Raw genomic sequence first — 20105 nt, 5'->3', positions numbered from 1 at the left:
CTTTTTCAACAGAGGTGTGGAAGAAGCATGCAGTGCTTTAGGACAATGTGTATTATTTTACCCATCTTTGATTTCCTTTTGTGATGTTATTATAGAGATAGTGATTTTGTAAGTCTCTTTTTCAACAGAGGTGTGGAAGAAGCATGCAGTCCTTTGGGACAATATTTATTAGTTTACCCATCTTTGATTTCCTTTTGTGATGTTAGTATAGAGATAGTGATTTTGTAAGTCTCTTTTTCAACAGAGGTGTGGAAGAAGCATGCAGTGCTTTAGGACAATGTGTATTATTTTACCCATCTTTGATTTCCTTTTGTGATGTTATTATAGAGATAGTGATTTTGTAAGTCTCTTTTTCAACAGAGGTGTGGAAGAAGCATGCAGTGCTTTGGGACAATATTTACTATTTTACCCATCTTTGATTTCCTTTTGTGATGTTATTATAGGGATAGTGATTTTGTAAGTCTCTTTTTCAACCGAGGTGTGGAAGAAGCATGCAGTGCTTTGGGACAATGTGTATTATTTTACCCATCTTTGATTTCCTTTTGTGATGTTATTATAGGGATAGTGATTTTGTAAGTCTCTTTTTCAACCGAGGTGTGGAAGAAGCATGCAGTGCTTTGGGACAATATTTATTAGTTTACCCATCTTTGATTTCCTTTTGTGATGTTAGTATAGAGATAGTGATTTTGTAAGTCTCTTTTTCAACAGAGGTGTGGAAGAAGCATGCAGTGCTTTAGGACAATGTGTATTATTTTACCCATCTTTGATTTCCTTTTGTGATGTTATTATAGAGATAGTGATTTTGTAAGTCTCTTTTTCAACAGAGGTGTGGAAGAAGCATGCAGTCCTTTGGGACAATATTTATTAGTTTACCCATCTTTGATTTCCTTTTGTGATGTTAGTATAGAGATAGTGATTTTGTAAGTCTCTTTTTCAACCGAGGTGTGGAAGAAGCATGCAGTGCTTTGGGACAATGTGTATTATTTTACCCATCTTTGATTTCCTTTTGTGATGTTATTATAGGGATAGTGATTTTGTAAGTCTCTTTTTCAACCGAGGTGTGGAAGAAGCATGCAGTGCTTTGGGACAATATTTATTATTTTACCCATCTTTGATTTCCTTTTGTGATGTTATTATAGAGATAGTGATTTTGTAAGTCCCTTTTTCAACAGAGGTGTGGAAGAAGCATGCAGTCCTTTGGGACAATATTTATTAGTTTACCCATCTTTGATTTCCTTTTGTGATGTTAGTATAGAGATAGTGATTTTGTAAGTCTCTTTTTCAACAGAGGTGTGGAAGAAGCATGCAGTGCTTTAGGACAATGTGTATTATTTTACCCATCTTTGATTTCCTTTTGTGATGTTATTATAGAGATAGTGATTTTGTAAGTCTCTTTTTCAACAGAGGTGTGGAAGAAGCATGCAGTGCTTTGGGACAATATTTACTATTTTACCCATCTTTGATTTCCTTTTGTGATGTTAGTATAGAGATAGTGATTTTGTAAGTCTCTTTTCATGAAATGAAAAGCAGATACTTAGTTTACATAGCCTTGTACCAAAATATTATTCTGGGAGATGATAAATTTTTACCTATCTTGTTGTGCTACTATTGCAGCCAGGGCAACGCAGCTTACTCAACCAACTTTCCTGCCATTAGCATGCCTCCCTAAGCTGCGCTGTAATGTTTTCTGAATAAACCAATCATTAAAAAACATACTTTGAGCATTGCATAAAGCTACATTTCCACTACACTGCATGGTGAATGAAGAGCAAAAAAGTGGAGCAAACGCATCATAGTCAGGCTGTCAAGGCACAACAAGAACGTGCAACTTACGCCTTCATTGTGGCAGAAGCTCCTGATTAGGCAACGAGGCGCCACTGCCAGCTGACCTCTCCTTCGTCACAAAGTACTCCGTGTACGTATCCCGGACAGCCTTGGCATTGACGGAGTGGTTGCTTCGAACTCTTGCGAGCTGGCTCATGGCTCCAGATGGGCTCACACCATCCCTCCAAGAGCCATTGCGTACGTGCACTATGTATCAGATAGCAGCACATACATACGAAAAATTAACACTCTTGGTTATAATAATAGATTTGTATCAGTCAAGAGAGAGGCTCATAGGCTTGAACGGTTCATGAAAAGCCTTGCAGAAATTTTCTCTGAGCCTGTGATCTTCAAGCCATAAGTGCCCTTGTAATCATTTTAGTGTGTGCCACATACACTGCATTAGATAGCTCTGTGTTTCAGGCTTTCTCATCATGTACAGCAGTTTCAAAACGCACATACCTGTCAAAACGTCCTCTACATCCACACTGTCTTGAGGGATGTAAAGTTGCTGAGTGGTTTTCTTCGAGCGCAAGTGATTGTGCAGTGCTAGTGTAGCAAACACAATGTCTTCCGCTCGCTCAGGAGAGTGTCGAAGTGGGGCGCGGAAAATTTGCCAGCGGTTTGCAAGCACTCCAAAAGCATTTTCCGCTGTCCGTCGAGCGCGGGAAAGTCTGAAACGGATCGCAAAAATAGAAATAAGGCAACGCTGACTGGTGGTCTGCTACCAAGTTCTGAAGTTGTTTGCAAGCATTCATGGGTACTTATTCATGTTAAATAAAAGTTTTGTTATTAATCTACTCCTTTTGTTATTTTCACGTCATCCAAAATAGTATTTGAAGCAAGGCAAGCAGACATTTAACCTCATGACAAGTCACACAACTGCATAAAACTTAGTGCAGGGTGAATGAATCGCTACGTGACTTTTTTTTTTTGCGCTGAGCGTGTGCATTAGTTGTGATATTAGTAGCATTGGTTAAATGGCAAGATAAACTTCAGTACTGTGCTTACCTGCAATTAAAAATTCTTTTCTCCCTGGTCAGCTCACCAGCAGGATATGGCCTCATTAAGGAGTGTTTTAGACCAAAACCCTCACTACCAACGATGACATATGGTGCTGTCCTTTTGGAGAGCGGCAGGACTTCAGCACAGGGCAGCGGTGATGGCTGCACCTCCAAGGCCTTTTTCATCTCGCATTCACTCCAAACTTTGCTGTCATTTAGTCGGCCATTACGGCCAAAATCAGCAAACACAAAATTTAGCTCCGCATCCACCAGTGCCATAAGCACAATGCTAAGAAATCTCTTGTAGTTCCGGTATTGTGCACCGGAGTTGGCTGGTGGATTTATAGCTATGTGCTTCCCATCCAGAGCTCCGATGCAGTGTGGGAATTGGGATAAGTCCTGAAAGCCCTGTGCTATGGCTTTCCACTCCTCGGGGCGGCTAGTAACCTGCAAGAGACATTTTGCTGGTCGTTCATATTCCACAGCAGAATTCTCAGCTGTGTGACACAGTGACTAAGTCTAGCGGTTCAATTTTTCTGCCTGCCACCTGGAAGGTCGGTGGAGATTGGTTGCTTTATTAAAGCCAAGTGAGGTCCAATAAGCACCACGCCTACAAGTGATCAAGTTGAACCTTTTTGATCTGGCAAACCACAGAGGATGCCGCTACACTTTTATGATTTCTTATTACCTCTACTAATAAGTGTATTGAAGTGTAAGGTTAGATAATTATTCGGAATTGCAGAATTTTAACTTTGCATTAAATTATCACAAAAATATATTCAATACACTGACAAATTGCTTCATATAAAATTTTGATCAAATTATTCTGTAAAACCAAAACACCTCATGTAGATTAATTTCAAAACAATACCAGATGATTTTTTTAACGTTTACAGATTTTTATTTTCAGAAACTGTGACAACTACGTCAGTGCTGTTTGTTTAAATGGACTGTACAGCAAGGCAGGCATGTACGTGATAGACCCCAATAATTATTTGCCTAAAAAAACAATAAAATTGTTAATTTTTACTTTATGAGAAGAGATTATGTTGCAGAATTGAAGGCCGTCAACATCTATAGTGAACCCAGTATATTTTCTTTATCGGCAATGTGGTTCAAAATATGGAACGCCAAAAAATACGCACCTCAAAGCTATTGAATTGGCTTTCCCATGTTGCACATTTATAAAAAGGGGGCGATAACACTTCTAATGCTGCAAATAGAGACGCACTTTGTGTATCTTACAGCGTAGAACCAGTTAACAGGATTTCGGCGGCAGTACTACGCACAGCGACTTGGGATAGGCAACTGACACAGCTTTGAAATGCACAATTTTGACTTTCTAAGCTCTCCTGTCTTCTCCCTGTCCTTTTATTCCCGCTAGCACTAATAAAACCACTAATAATAATAATTCTGAAACTTTGAAGCACATTTTCGATAAAACTGCAAAAACTGCACATCTTCGATGTTGATGGCCTTGAATTTTGCAATATACTCTTTCCCCAAAAAAATCAAAACTAGACAGTTGATGAGTTCATTTTAGCTACAGAATTAATCTCCAAAGAACGCACCGACGTGTCACTCAGTTCTTAAAACAAAAAAATTGTTTAGAAGTGACACTGTATAGTCTCACTTCAGTCGCAGAGCCGACAAATTGCACCATTTACATACCTTCAATAAATCCTCCTTTAGTTCGGCATATATGGCCTTGCATACATCTTGCATGATCCCAGAGACTGTTTTGTTTCCTTCTGAACTGCCACTGTATGGACATTTGACTGTCTCCTGAAAACGAGGTCAAAGATCAACAAATTAGCTGAGATGTATTCATAGAACGGATAGATAATGACAGAACACACGCAAAATTAGTTTTGCTAAGAGAGAGACTATCGCTCATGCCTACTCATGCCACAAGCGGGCACATCGCTTTCGGAGTGTGCTCTTCACGTAAATACGACAGCGAACGAGGCTACCTTAGAGAAGAAGCTTTCGTAGTGATCTCCCGAGCATAAGAAACTGCGGCGGCCAAAAAGTTTAAGCTAGGAGCTCACCTGTGGCGATGTAGCGCAGTCCAATGGCCAGTCGTTCTGCAGCAGGAATGGCAAGGCGGAAATTCGTGTCCTTTTTTTAGATTGCTGGTCTCACTAGGGCTAAAAGTTCTTCGAACGAGCTGGTGTCCATGCGTATCCAGCGGTGGTACCCCTCCGCATCTTCTAGGGCCAACTATTGCATCAAGTTTTCGAAAGCGCCCTGCTCAGGCGCCCTTCGCAGCCAGTCCATCATCCATTTGGAGCGCGGTTTCTTCTGCGGTGGCGGCTCGTCGTCCGAGTCAGAATCGACGGCGCAGTATAGCATCAAGGATGCTGCTGCAGCAGCCGCGCGCGGCGATACTTCCTCCGACATTCTGCAAAACCACAAGCAGCTACGGCAGCGCAAGGTGTCTACAATTTCCGCGGCTGTACACACGCAGCGATCGCGCACGGAAGAGAGCGCGCGAGCAAAGGCAGAGAAGTGGCGGGGAGTGCGACGGAACTGGTTTTTCTGGTGTGACAGGGCGTTTCTGAACAAGTGGCGCACATGTGGCCGACACATGCCGGCGGGAGACGGCGACACGTTTCCCCACTGTTCGTGTTGACGCGGTGTGACAGGGTCGCCAAGCCGACGAAAACGCGGTTTTGTCGGGCGGGTCGGCCGACTGTTTCCGCAGTGTGACTCGGCCTTTCGCGCAAACTCCCATGACAGAGGACGCATGCATGGTTCCGGCGGTATCGCATCGCTCGAACGCGTTGAGCACCGCCAGCATTCTAGCCGTGGCACGTTCGCAGCTGAGCTGGCAGTGCTCGTTAAGTGATAAAAAGCCGGTGCTCACGAACTGCCAATCACGCAGGCCTGTATCTTGGCCGCCCGCGAATGCCGCGGCGTCCACGCGCGTGGTGCTATCGGCCAACACATCTCGAACCCGATGATGGTCCCTAGGCGTCGCAGGCGCAGTGCCGAGCATCCTTCGCACCACTGTAGGCAAGTGTGGTCGACTCTGTATACCTCGCTCTGTGACAATGGCTCTAAACGGTCACACGTCTTTGTGGGTTTTGGGACTCAAAAATTACGTTCAATGGCTAGGCCTTCGTTATCTGGCCTTCGTGGTGCAGTTTTTCCAGTCCCACCTTTTTCGGAAGTGCCAAAGCTGTTTTCTTCGCCTTGGCCGGTTTCACAGCCGTCAACTTGAAGTTCTTGCTCATAGCTTCATTCCCCTTCTCATGAAGACGCCCATCGGGAGGACGGCGAAGCCCCTCTACTTGTCGGCTTGACGGAGCTTTAGATCGAGCTCCTGAAAACTGTACGTGGCATCGCGAAGAATGGGCTAAGCGCTCTTATTCTGTGAGTAGTTTCCTTGCAGGGAATCCACGGCATTCAAAATGCGCCTTTCTTTCTCTGGATGTGGTGCCTTCTTCGCTATCCTTAGAGTCCTTAGTGCCTTATCTAGTGGCATGCACACATGACATCAATCCTTTGATTAGATGTTGGTTGTCAAGAAGTTTATTTTTATGTTTGGCAATTACGTTGCGCTAATCGTTGCTGTACGAGACTGCGCTGGCAGTCTGGTCGCCACAGAAAAAGTTCAGAATAAATAATGGTGTTGAACAGGAGCCGAACCTGAACCCGAAGCCAGGAGCGAACCCAAATTTTCACCCGGAACCCAACCGAACCCATAATTTTTTCGCCATCTTGTAACTGAACCCGAACCGAAACGTTTCAGAAACAATTCAAAGGACCCGTTCCGAACCGGTTTTGGACCAGGATCAGCCCCACTTGTCTTGCAACCCCGCCTTTTTTAAGCGAAAAGCTTCACTAGGCTCGTCAACACCACGCTTCGCGTCAGCCATCCCTCGGCGCCGCCGCGGCGCGTGCTACGTCGCCACTTCTCCTCGCCACTGGCTTACCCCTCGCCGCTGCCGCGTGGTCGCCGCCGCCGTCCCAAGAGGAGAAGGTTCCTTCGCAAGGCGTTGCGAGAACGCGTGAGCGGTAGCGGCGGCCATAAAAGAGGCCGCGCGCTACGTCGCCACTTCTCATCCTCGCCACCGTTTTACCCTTCGCCGCTGCCGCGCGGTCGCCGCCGCCGTCCCAAGAGAAGGTTCTTGCGCAAGGCGTTGCGAGAACGCGTGAGCGGCGGCGGCGGCCGTAGAAGAGGCGCAGACATTCGCCATGGAAGGAGGAAAAGACCCAGAAGTGGTAGCGAGGGACTGGGCTACTGCGCGCTCGCCTCCTCGCCACCGTTTGCCCTTTGGTTGCAGCCGCGTATTTACCACAGTTACTACGCATGCAGAAGGAGAGCTATATAACGCGCTTGCTTACATCGTTATCGTGCTGCTCCCAGTGAACTGTGCGTGAATTGCTACAGCCATGACGTCAAACAATGTATAAGTGCAGCTTTTCGCTTGTATATCCAGGCTTAACAAGAGCTAAGCCACTGCCAATTTTTTTAGTCAGTTAGAGATGGTCTAGCGCATACGTTTACCCATCCGAATCTGTCTGCTCTGGAAAGGGCGAAAATGACACCCAGTATATTGGACAGCAAAATTTAATGAAGTCTCATTTCTGGGAAGAAACCTAACTGAAGCTTTTGTGCTGCACTAGCACCAATCAGCTTATTGTCCATTGCCTACAAGGTATTTACTAAGGCAATCGCTAATAGAATTAGGACAACCTTGGACTTTAGTCAACCAAATGATCAGGCAGGCTTTCGTAAATTAAACTCGACAATAGACCACATTCACACTATCAATCAGGTGATAGAAAAATGCGCAGAATATAACCAACCCCTATATATAGCCTTCATTGATTACGAGAAAGCATTTGACTCAGTGGAAACCTCAGCTGTCATGCAGGCATTGCATAATCAGAGTGTAGAAGAGTGGTGTGTGAAAATATTGGAAGATATTTATAACGATTGCACAGCTACTATAGTTCTCCATAAAGTCAGCAATAAAATTCCAATACGGAAAGGTGTCAGGCAGGGAGACACGATCTCGCCAATGCTCTTCACTGCCTGCTTACAGGAGGTATTCCGGGGACTGGAATGGGAACAGTTGGGGATAAGAGTTAATGGAGAATACCTGAGTAATTTGCGATTCGCTGATGACATTGCCTTGCTAAGCCAGTCAGGACAACAACTGCAAAACATGATCAATCAGTTAGACAGGCAGAACAGAACGGTGGTGCTAAGAATTAACATGCAGAAAACCAAAGTAATGTTCAACAGCCTAGCAAGGGAACAGCAGTTCGCAATTGGTAGCGAGGTGCTGGAAGTAGTAAGAGAATATGTCTACTTAGGGCAGGTAGTGACCGCAGATCCGGATCATGAGAGGGAAATAACTAGAAGAATAAGAATGGGGTGGAGCGCATATGGCAGGTTCTCTCAGATCATGAATGGTAGCTTACCAATATCCCTGAAGAGAAAAGTATACAACAGCTGTATACTACTGGTACTCACCTATGGGGCAGAAACGTGGAGGCTAACAAAGAGGGTTCAGCTTAAGTTAAGAACAACGCAGTGAGCTATGGAAAGGAAAATGATAGGTGTAACGTTAAGAGATCGGAAGAGGGCGGAGTGGGTGAGGGAACAAACGCGGGTTAATGACATCTTAGTTGAAATCAAGAGGAAGAAATGGGCTTGGGCAGGGCATGTAATGCGAAGGCAAGATAACCGCTGGTCCTTAAGGGAAACGGAGTGGATTCCAAGAGAAAGCAAACGTAGCAGCGGACGGCAGAAAGTTAGGTGGGCGGACGAGATTAAGAAGTTTGCGGGGATACAGTGGCGGCAACTGACAAAGGACAGTGTTAATTGGAGAGACATGGGAGAGGCCTTTGCCCTGCAGTGGGTGTAGTCAGGCTGATGATGATGAGCACCAATTCTAAAGCATTGGACGTCAGGGTTAAAGGGACTATGCAAGAAATTAATTGAGATTACGTAAAGCAGACGAGAGAGAGGCATTCCACCACTCGTCACCCCAGCGCAAGAATTTTTGAGCTAGCATCAATAACAACGTAGTTATAGACGATTAAAAATCAAGCTCCTCCTCTCCCCCCTCAACTCGTACACGCTGAGCACCAGGAAAAAATAAAGAAAACAGGTATGGGACTGGGCCCCGCCCATGAATACGTCAATCACTGACGTTCGGTTTGCGACTTCCGTTGTCGCACCCAGCACCCCAGCAGCAGCGTCCGCAGCGTCTCTCTGGTCTGTCTTCGCCTTCCTGGACTGCGGCGCGTCGAATTTCTCTGCTTGTCACTGCGACAAAGGCACTACGAGTGGCTCCCGAACTCCCGACAGAAAGAGGCGGCTGAGGTAAATTGAAAACATATGCGTGAAGGCCATATGCGTGGCTCGCGCTTGCCCGAGGGGGTCGCGTGGCGGCTCGAGCAGACGATCTTCACGGCTACCGGGAGCGTGCCAGTGACGTCGTGGCTACCGTGGCTCCAGCGAATGACAGCATGTGGTGGCCTGCGGACGTCACGGGACTAGTGACGTCTATTTTCACGATTTTAGTTCCAAAATCGTTCACTACCAAGACCCCAATCGGCCCGCGAATACTTGGTGTGACTGCTTCTTAGCATCATTTATAAGTATTGAAAACATTTACAAGTCACTTTTAATTCATTGCATAGTCCCTTTAAGTCAAATCTTGAGTCATTGTTCCTCCCCTTTCAAATGTTTCCGAATGGTTTTAATCAAATTGTTAGCACTGGTCTATTTGAATAAAGGGCCAGACACCTAATGTTTGCTTGCGTGTTTTCTTCTTTAAAACGATGCTATTGGCATACATGGAGCAACCCGTGGTATTTGCCTAACACCAATGAATAATTTACATCTGAATTTCTTCTTGACGCTGTTTCGGTTTCATCAACAGATTGATTGATTGAAACCACGTTTACTCCACATTAGAATGCGCTGAAAGCGCTACGGTGGGAAGAGAGGGGGGTGTTGCAAATGAGAAGGGGTAAGGCTGCCTCCGTTTTATTAAAACCCGGGAGTCAGCTAAGTGGAGGCTGCGTGCCTCTGGTGAGCACTGCGGAGCCGATCGCTGATCAGCGGCGCCTCCGAGTCCTGGATGAACACGAGGAGTGCCCGCCAGAGCTCGATGACACGATCTCGAGACGAGGCAATGGGGCAGGCCCAGGTCCAGATAGAAGAAGGCCATGGTCCCCGTTCAACGGCAGCCAGGGCTCGAAGACGAGATGGTGTGTACAGAGGACATTCCCAGAACAGGTGGTTAAGATCCGCATGGCAATAGACCCTTTAGAAAATTCACTCTGGCAACTCGGCAGGCATCATCACCAGCAACTTCCGTCGGCGCAGTGCGCCATATATTGGGCATCTCTGCACAACCTTTGTGCCAGTTTTCACCTCGTTGCATGTCTACACCACTTTCGTTGCGTTTGTAAAAGCGATGGCGGAAAATTAGCTGTGGTTGAGGGACCTGACTATCATCCCGGCCGGATTTTCGGAAATGCTTTTGGACTCCTATTGTGATGCCCACGGTGTGCGCGCTCCGTCCGGCCGCACTTCTCAGCGAAGATACAAGCTGGTATGCGAGACTTACTGCGATCCGTCGATAGTGCGCGTTGCCTTGTCATCCTTCAGGTACAGTATTAGCGCTTCTCTCCCGGACATGCAAAAATTCGCGTTCTTACTGCTTCTGCTACGTCCGTGCATACCACTGAAGCGCGTCTGCGCTGCACATCAGTTTCAGAGAACGCGTTTAAATCTAGTTGCGAACCGCAGCATGTCTTCTCACCAGGAAAAATATGAGGGTAGCGTGTTTAACAACCTTTAATGCACAAACTAGAAATAAGGCGTCATGTTGCGCGAAAATGCTATACGAACGCGCGCTCGTACTTACCGTTGTCTGAAGCCGCGTTGAGCTTTGCACTCTGGTCTGTAGAGTTCTGGAGCGGTGTGTTACACAAGTAACCAGAAGTCTTGCCGCAGCTGCTTTGTTGTGAGCACTGCGGTTTTTTTATGCTTCGTTCGGCTGTGCTGCAGCGATTGCGTGCTAGGATTACCCGTGAAAGCACTCGTTTTTAAATTTCTCATCTCTTGCTTCGCGGGCCTCAGTTCGGGCGCTCTGGACAAGTCTGCGTCTGTGCAGTGTTCTGCGCCAGTGACTGCAAACGCTCTGCGTTGGGCTGCTCTATGTTCCCTTGGATCAAGCGTGTAAACGAAGCAAGCGGGAAGCGACGCGGCACGCCGGTGCCGTGTGTTCGGTAACTCAAGACACCTGGCGCATCTGCGCCGTTCGTCGGTCGCTGGAGGCGCGCTGCAGAGTTAATAAACATCTAGCCGCTCTGCCCTTTGAGATATCTCTCTGACTCTCTCTTTGACTCCCACATCCTTTAGAATTCATTTTCCTTTCTCAGAAACAGACAGTCTGCGGGGAACCTCCACGCTGACAGCATGTCTCATTCTGTCGGCCGAATGACGCTCTCGCTACAAACGTATGTTCATGCTGCTGCCATACAAGAGCAGCAGGAGCACCATAGGATACTAGTACATGAAAAAAAAAACATATATTGTGAGCTCTACATATAGTAATGCAGTTTCAAGCAGGTATCATTATTTGGCATATATATAGTTCACCAAGCAGATTGCATGGAGCTATAATGGGAACTGTACAAAAAACCAGTATCAGTATGTAGTGGGCAAAAATTCGTGCAAATGGTTGACATGAAATGTTCGTATTTTTTTTTGCAGGCCTCATGAGATGCATGTCAAGTGCACTTGTTTTCGGAGCCAGAGGCAGGCGTCAAAGCCCTATAAGGTCTGCCTCACTTTGAAAAGCTGTGGATCAGTGGCGTCTGCAAGATGCGATTGCTCAGCTGGTGCCTGTGAAGCGTGTAGCCACAGTGTAGCCGCTTTAAAGCTAGTGTTGCTACTAAAGGCCAATGGCTATAAGGAACCTCCACCAGAGGTAGCGTGCACCGAGCTGCCACAGCAGTGGAGGCGCCCTCCTAGCAGCCCACTCGCACCTCTACCTTTGCAGTTCGTGGACTGGAGGAGCGTACGACAAGGTGGCCTCTCAAAGCCAGTAAGCACCATGTTTTATGACGCAAGACAGCACGCCCAGCCATTTGAGGACCTTTCGTCAAGAATAAGGACACTTGGGGCAAGCATTGGTGAACTGTGCTTTCGCCATTTTCAAGACACCTTGAAAGCATTGAACTTGTTCAAGCGTCTTCAAAAATTGGGCCGACACCAGTTGGCAGTCCTTTGCATCATTTTATTGCTCTTGCGCCACATTGATTTCAAGTCCACGTGGCACCAGAAATAGTGTGCACAAATGCTGGCACTGCACAAATGCCGACTCCACCACGACTGTTTGAGTCGTGTCGCAAGTAGCACCTGTAAGATGGTGTTTCCCTGCCGCTTAAGCAGCCATCCTTAAGGCATGTGCACCTTTCACCTAGAGGCTGGAGATAACCGAGTAAATGGCCTGCTGATCCACCTCGTGCATGACTCAATGAGGCCAAGGACGCACTGGGTGGCATCTAAAATATTGTCACGTAGTGGTGACTACAGTCCGGCGAACAGAAACACAGCGAGAATGTCTTCAAAACGAAACTCTTTATTTGGCCTGCTTGCGCCCGCAAAAAACTGAATCACTCGGCGGCGGCGTAGCAACTAGCGTGCTCGGCGGTCGTAGAACAGAATGCCCGCCGCAGTCGGCCGCGCTCTTTTTAAACTGGTAGCGAATATTCAGATAAAGCTTGCAAAGTTACTAGACAATTCTGGTACAAAGTAGAATCGGCTCCGCCTGGATGCGATCAATCGAGAAAAATCTAGGTGCGTCTTGCGTCACAAACGAAGCGATAAAGCGGCGTGCCGGCAGCCTTGAAGCATGAACAAATAAACACAACAAACAAACGCTACAAACATTCGCGGCATTACTCCCCTCTCAAAGAAGCATCGAATCGATGCTTTAGAACATAATGTGGCTATAAACAATCACAAACGGGTTGTGCAAAAATAAACACCGAAAGTGGAAACACGGCGTCTTTTAGCATGCATGATAGGGCTTTAGGCGTACGACATGGACTACTTCTGGTCGTACGCGGCGTCGCTGGGATGCAGTCATTTGGTCAGGGACGACTTCATAGTCCAATTCACCCAGCCGACGAAGAACCTTGTAGTCGAGCGCGATTTGAAGGTTATCGCGCGAGCGTCGACCAGCCTAGCACTCCAGGCACCTGGAGGCCGGTTTTGGAATGGGAAAAATCATGATTTCGCACTCTTCTCTCCCTCGTTCGCTGTTTCATACAACAACCATCACCCCCGCGACAAACTCACCGCACTTTCTCTCTATTCTAAGCTTTCCAGGAAGGCGCCACCAGCGCCACCGTGATCGGCTGTGCGCACACCGAGCTCCAGCAAAATCACGTCTACGTCCAGGTTCCTGACCTCGGATCGCCACCAACCGGTCTACAGGAGCGCTACTTCATCGCCTGTACGCCTGATAATCAAAATTCCAAGCGTTCTGCGCCGTTTTTTGGCACATCAGCATCTGGCTGGCCGCCCACGCCGGGCGCGCTAAGCCAAGCCTACATCTGCACCGCCGGGGCAACGCCCCCCGCGCTCGCCAGCATGCTCGCAGCCGGAACGGCGGGGAGCTCGCCTAGGCAGTCAGCAGCCCAGGTGCTGAATCACAAGCACTGTGCTCCCGCGGCGCCCCGGCAAGCCACCGCAGCCACGATCGTCATGAAATTTGCGAACCACCTCAACCTCGGCAACACTTTAATCCCTGTGCTCTGTCGGTCCGTCATGGATTCCGCCCGCCTAACCAAGACTGAACGTGACAATACCTACATCAAACTCCGCACCTCGCAAAACATCCTGGCCATCGATACCCACCGTCCAGCCGCTGCTGACAAGCTGCTCCAACTCAAGCAAGTTTCACTGAACAACACACAGTACGAAGTCACCTCGTACGTAGCTAACGACCCCCTTAACGCCCGTGGTGTTATACACGGCATCACCATGGACTTTACCGAAGACGACTTTGCCGCTAACCTTCGTGTTGACGGCACTCGACTCCTAAGCGCCCGCCGTCTCGGACGTACCAACACACTTCTGCTCACCGTCGAAGGGCCCCGTCTACCAGGCTATGCCGTCTTCTACAGCGGAGTGTACCGCGTCTAGCCGCAAAAGCCGCACATCAAACAATGCACGCATTGTCACGCCATAGGACACCGTGCCGACGTCTGTCCTAACAAGCCTAGCCTTGTTCGGTGCTCGATTTGCAGCCAACCGTTTCCTCCTGACCAAGACCCAACGACTACCCCACACGAATGTGAACCAAACTGCTGGAACTGCAAGGGCGACCACATACCGTCTCATCCTGAATGCTCCGCAAGGAAAGACGCCGACGCTGCAGTCCTAAAGTGGCACCGCGCCCAACGACGCCATCGCGCCCGCGCCGCCCCTCCACCCCCTAAAGCCGACGCGACCAACTGGCCGCCCCTGCCTACCTCGAACCGCTACGAGGCCCTTCAGCTCTCCTGCAGCAGCAGCAGCAACAGCCCGGGGCACGAGACCGCGCAAAGAAGTCAATCTCGAACCAAGCCCTCTGCCAAGCGGCCACCGTCCACCACTTCTGGTGCGGCAACCAGCACCTCCACCTCCTCTACCAAAGCGCAAGCTTCTGTGATGCAGTCACAGACTCCACCAAGTCACCAGGTGAGCGGTCCATCTCCCACATCCATCGCACCCCCTCCCCCGTCCTTCCAAAACCGGTTTTACTGACGTCCCTCCACACCTACTCCACTTTCACCCCTCCCTACCGACAACGCTATTGCTCTCATACAGCAATCCCTTCCTCCCGTCCTATTGGCCTTACAACAACTGACGGCTCGCGTCGAGCAACTAGAGCACCACCTCCTCTCCCTCGCGTCCTCTGCCCCACCCTCTCCCGACGCAGACTCCAATGCTCCCCCTCGAAAGCGCGCAAGTGCCCCTCTAGTGCCTAACCTCGACACAATGGAGGAAGACCGGCATGATGAGTGATATCATGCGACACACATCCCCACCCCAAAACCCTCTAATTATTTGGCAGTGGAACTGCCGCGGTTTTCGTCGCAAGAAAAATGCCCTCTCGCAACACATGCGGATTACTGGCGTTAACCCAGACGTCATCGCACTGCAGGAAACGCACGGTGCCTTTTCTCTGCCAGGTTACGACCATTTTACTCAGCCAAGTATAGTCATGAAGAGAAAAGGACATCAAACGCCCCCTCCTCCGCCGATTTTGACGGTTACATACATACGGCGCACGATACCCACCATTCAGGAAGATACATCCCACCTCAACTCCGGGACGAAAGAGCATGTCCTGACACACTCCACCTATCAGGGTCACCGTATCACGATTTTAAACTGCTACTGGACTCCCTCCGACTCCAAAACCAGCATCCCACCTTTGCATACGGCCCTTCCTGCCTCTAATGTCCCTACTACTTTCGTCCTTCTTGGTGACTTCAACTGCCCACACCCTGCATGGGGATACGACCGTACTTCAGCCTCCGGACGAAAACTCGACCGCTTCGCCAGTATTCATCACCTCACCCTCCTGAATGACACGTTCATGCCTACACGTCTAGGATGTGGAGCACAATCCGACACAAACCCCGACCTCGCATGGATTCGCAGCGATCTCCGCGCTTCTTGGAGTAATACGGGTGACACGATGGGGAGTGATCACTGTATTGTTCAGATAACGCTCACGTCCCAGCGACCCTCCAGACCACCCGGAACACATCTACCTCCCACTATGCTCGTAGACTGGCCAAAGGCTCGGCCGGCCCTCGACTCCTTATCAGTCTCACTCGAGGACCCCGAAAAATGGTGTAGCGCCATTATGGAGACCGTCTCCCAACACACCAAACATATCCACCGATCTCCCGACTATCCATACATTGACACACACCTACTTGGGCTATGGAAACAACGTCGCCGGGCCATAAAAGCTTGGCGCAACTGTAGATCTAGCCACGCATTGAAAAGAAAAGTTGCTGAACTAACGCAAGCAGCCCAAGAATACGCTTACCAACTAGACACGAACAACTGGCTTCAGGTCTGTGATGACATGGTCGAGAGACTCCACACTCCAAAAGTCTGGCACATTATGCGCACCCTACTTGGACAGGGTAAACCTCGTAACACACTTCAAAAGCTACAGTTGGCCCTCTCCGTCTCACAAGAAGAGCTGGTTGAGCAAATCCGAAATCAATTTTACCCATCCTCTACTTCTCCTGCCAGCTCCCCGTCATACCCTTACACCGAAGAAGAAGCAGACGAACAAGGAATAAATTCCGACTTTACATTCGCCGAACTTCAGGCTGCTCTACGCTCCCTTAAGCGAAACACAGCACCCGGCCCAGATAAAATTACCTATGGTATACTCTTACGTAATCTCCCCGATTCAAAACTAGACGAACTTATTCAGATTATTAATACTGTTTGGCGCTCCGGGAAAATTCCCGCTGCATGGAAAGAGGCACACGTAATTATGATTCCGAAACCAGGAAAATCCTCTGCGCTCATCACTAACTTCGACCTATATCCATGACTTCTTGCCTAGGGAAGCTGATGGAGAAGATGGCCCTTACCCGCCTCGAATGGCACCTGCATACCAATCGCTGTCTTGCTCCCACTATGGTCGGATTCCGCGCCCACGTATGCACACAAGACATTGGACGGCAAATCTATGAGGATTTGTACGCCTTCCCAAACAGCGCACAGCTTCGAGTTTTGACCGGCGTGGATATCAAAAAGGCTTTTGATAATGTCGCCCACTCCGCAATTCTCACCAACCTGGCAGACACTCGCCCTGAGGTCCGCATGTTCAACTACATCAAAGACTTTCTTACAGACAGGACCCTCCGAATCATTGGCCCCGACGGCACACCTTCCGCCCCCTTTCCCCTCACCGCAGGTACACCACAGGGATCCATTCTTTCACCTATGCTTTTCAACTTGGCAATGAAAGAACTGCCCCGAAAACTCGCTGAAATTCCTGGCCTACGCCACGCTATATATGCGGATGATATCTCTCTCTGGTCTACCACAGGAAACGCCGGGGAACTAGAATCCACTTTGCAGCAAGGCCTCGACGTCGTTCAGGAGCATGCACGCCGCATAGGTATGAGTTGTTCCGCTGAAAAGTCGGAATACATCGTGGTTTCTAACGCTCCTCAAAAAACCGCTTCTTCCTACCGCGAACTCATTCAACTCTTTCTCGCGCAAACCCCTATTCCCCGACGGAGCCACATCAAGATCCTTGGCTTCACTTTTCAACAAGATGGCAAGTGCAACGTGTGGCTTAGCCAACTCCTGCAACAACTGAACCAAATTCGCCACATGCTGTCCCGCATATCTCGTCAAAAGCATGCACTGAGAGAACACGAACTCCGTCGAGTTATAGAAGCACTCGTTTATTCGAGGGTCATGTACGCCTACCCCTATCAACGCCTCACATCCTCTCAAGTAAGCAAACTGGAAGCCTCTCTGCGTCGCTTCACTCGATTAGCCATGGGAGTTCCCATCTACGCCGCAAATGCTCTGATCGCAGACGCCGCCATTTTCAACTCCCTCGAAGAACGCGCAGCAGCACACCACCGAGCCCAGATACACCGTCTCTCTACCTCCGAGCAAGGCAGAGACCTCCTCAGCCTTTTCGGACACACCATTTCCCAACTACCCCCGCTTCAACCATCTGCTCCCCCGTGGAAAAGCCTCCCGCGTCTTACTGTAAAACCCATTCCACGCCACATGTCTCCAACGATAAATCCCGGGCGGCGTGAAGCACTGGCGAACCATTTACCCGTACTGGGCCACGACACTTACTATACCGATGCCCATATCCTCGAGCACCAAGTAGTTACTGCAGTAGTCGGCCCTCGAAGCACCTCCACACATCTCCACACAGGAGTGCCCTCCTCAACCGACGCAGAAACTCTGGCCATAGCAGAGGCGATTACGCTTCACGACCACCTGTCCTCCACCATCACCATACGTGCAGACTCTCAGGCTGCCATACGCTCATTCGAATCTCAAAAACTCCCTCCCCATATCCTAGACACTTTGCTGTAATACCTAACAGCCCACCCTACGCTCCATGTCCGCCTTGAATGGATTCCTGGTCATCAAGGTATACCGGAGAATGAGCTTGCTCATGCTCTGGCCCGTGAAAAAATACCAGCGGGCCCTCCGACTGCCTGGCCAGCCCATTATAATCCCAAGGCAGACCGCGCTACACACCGACAGGACCGCCGCGAACACCTTCGCAATTTGCGGCACATGCGACGAACCCTTCCGTCACCCTCCCATTTCCTTTGCCGTGCTGACGCCACTCTAATTCGACAGGCACAGACTAACTCCCTTCCCTGCGAACTGTATTCCCACTATATCCTTCATAAACCGGGCAAACCCGCCTGTCTCGTGTGCGGAGAGCATCCCTCCAACATTCATACATATTGGTTATGCCCCCGCGCAACTAATTCTCCCACCATACCTTCCTCGCATACCTTGCCTCCCCCTTTTCACCTCACGTGGGCCCGATGGACCGCTCCACCAACCTCTCTGCAGCCCACCCTCTGGTCGCTCCTCGCCGCCCACATCCGACGCATCCAAGGGACAATTGGCCCTACTCTGCCACCGCCGATAAATAGCGCCCACCAAACGGGCAACTAAGAAGGCTCGGACTTGAGCTGAAAAATAAAAGTTATCTCTCTCTCTCTCTCTAAGCTTTCCATTTGTTGCGATAAAGTGTGAACTTGGTTACCTCGTAACTTGGTCGTGGTTCTTGGTCACCCCTTCTTCCTGGCTCAGCAGCAATGACGTTGCATTGGCTAGATAGAGTTTCGCAGCGTCCAATTTCAGATAATACCGAACAATACTTCGTGCGCACTACGATCACTGGCTGTTCGCTGAACCAAAAAAAAAAAGAAACTGATAGGCCTGCAGGGAGTGACGGCTGCTGAAGTAACAGCAAAAGGAGTGAGGGAAGCTAGCCTGATACCTCCCTCGCCTCAGCAGAGAATTCTTGACCATGGTGCTGTTCATGTACCCGGTCGACGCTCGCACGATAACCTTCAAATCGCGCTCGACTGTACGGGCAGAAACAGCGGCACAAAAGCTTTTCACTCAATCCTCGGCGGCGAATGGGCGTCCAAACCCAGACTCGGTCTCCTGGCTTGTATTCTGCGTTGCGTCTTTGTAGGTTGTAGCGTGTGGCATCGGTCCACTGCTGGTCTTTCATCCTTAATCGGGCAAGTCTTCGGGCTGCTTCTGCGCGTTGTAGGTAGGCGGCGACGTCGACGTTATCTTCCTCCGTAACGTTCGGCAGCATTGCATCCAGCGTGCTCGTGGCCTCTCTGCCATGGACGAGCCTAAAAGGCGTCATCTGGGTGGTCTACTGCACTGCGGTGTTGTAGGCGAAGACAACGTAAGGCAAGATGACGTCCCAGGTCTTGTGTTCGGCATCGACATACATGGCAAGCATATCGGCGATGGTTTTGTTGTGGCGCTCGGTCAGTCCGTTGGTCTGCGGGTGGTATGCAGTTGTTCTCCGGTGGCTGGTTTGGCTGTAATGGAGGATGGCTTGCGTCCGTTCCGCCGTGAATGCTGTTCCTCTGTCAGTGATGAGCACATCGGGGGCGCTGTGTCGCAGAAGAATGTTCTCCACGAAAAATTTGGCGACTTCTGCTGCTGTTCCATTCGGTAGGGTTTTTTCCTCGGCGTAGCGGGTCAGGTAGTCGGTCGCTATAATGATCCTGTAGTGCAGGACGTCCTTCAAGGCGCTGCGACGCGAACGACTAGCGGCACAGTCCCGGTACAAACCAGAGGCAGTGATCACTCCAGCACACACACGAGCATCGGCACGGTTTTTTACTTGTCGTCGTCGTCTTCCTTAAGCGCCAGCCGCCGAGAGTTCGGGAGCCGAAGGCCTGTCTTACAACTGGCCCCGGGCGAAAAGGCGCCATCCTGGCGACCTAGGGTGATGTGACGACGGCGGGGTCATAGTATGGTTTAAGGCGGCTGGTGTGAACAATTTCACGGCCTCGGCGACGAAGGTCAGTGGACGGGGTTAAGGGGTTCGATGAGGTAATTGACGGGGGAAGTCTGCTTAAGAATGCGGTAGGGGCCGTGGTACTTGCTGAGAAGTTTGGAGGAAAGGCCGGAACTTGAAGGCACCCAGAGCTAGCCCAAAGAGTCAGGAAGATAAG

The 20105-nt window shown here is 49.4% G+C and overlaps 1 pseudogene; it reads right to left on the bottom strand.

Moving 5' to 3' along the window:
• Nucleotides 1–9864: 9864 nt before the first annotated feature.
• Nucleotides 9865–20105, bottom strand: part of LOC149356953 (uncharacterized) — a 50255-nt pseudogene continuing 40014 nt past the window's right edge.

This window comes from Amblyomma mixtum, chromosome 3, assembly GCF_055824585.1.
Source record: "Amblyomma mixtum isolate Tamu chromosome 3, ASM5582458v1, whole genome shotgun sequence".
NCBI classification, from domain to species: Eukaryota; Metazoa; Arthropoda; class Arachnida; order Ixodida; family Ixodidae; genus Amblyomma; species Amblyomma mixtum.
Note: the sequence above shows the minus strand (reverse complement) of the source record. Positions and strands in the feature narration are given on the sequence as shown.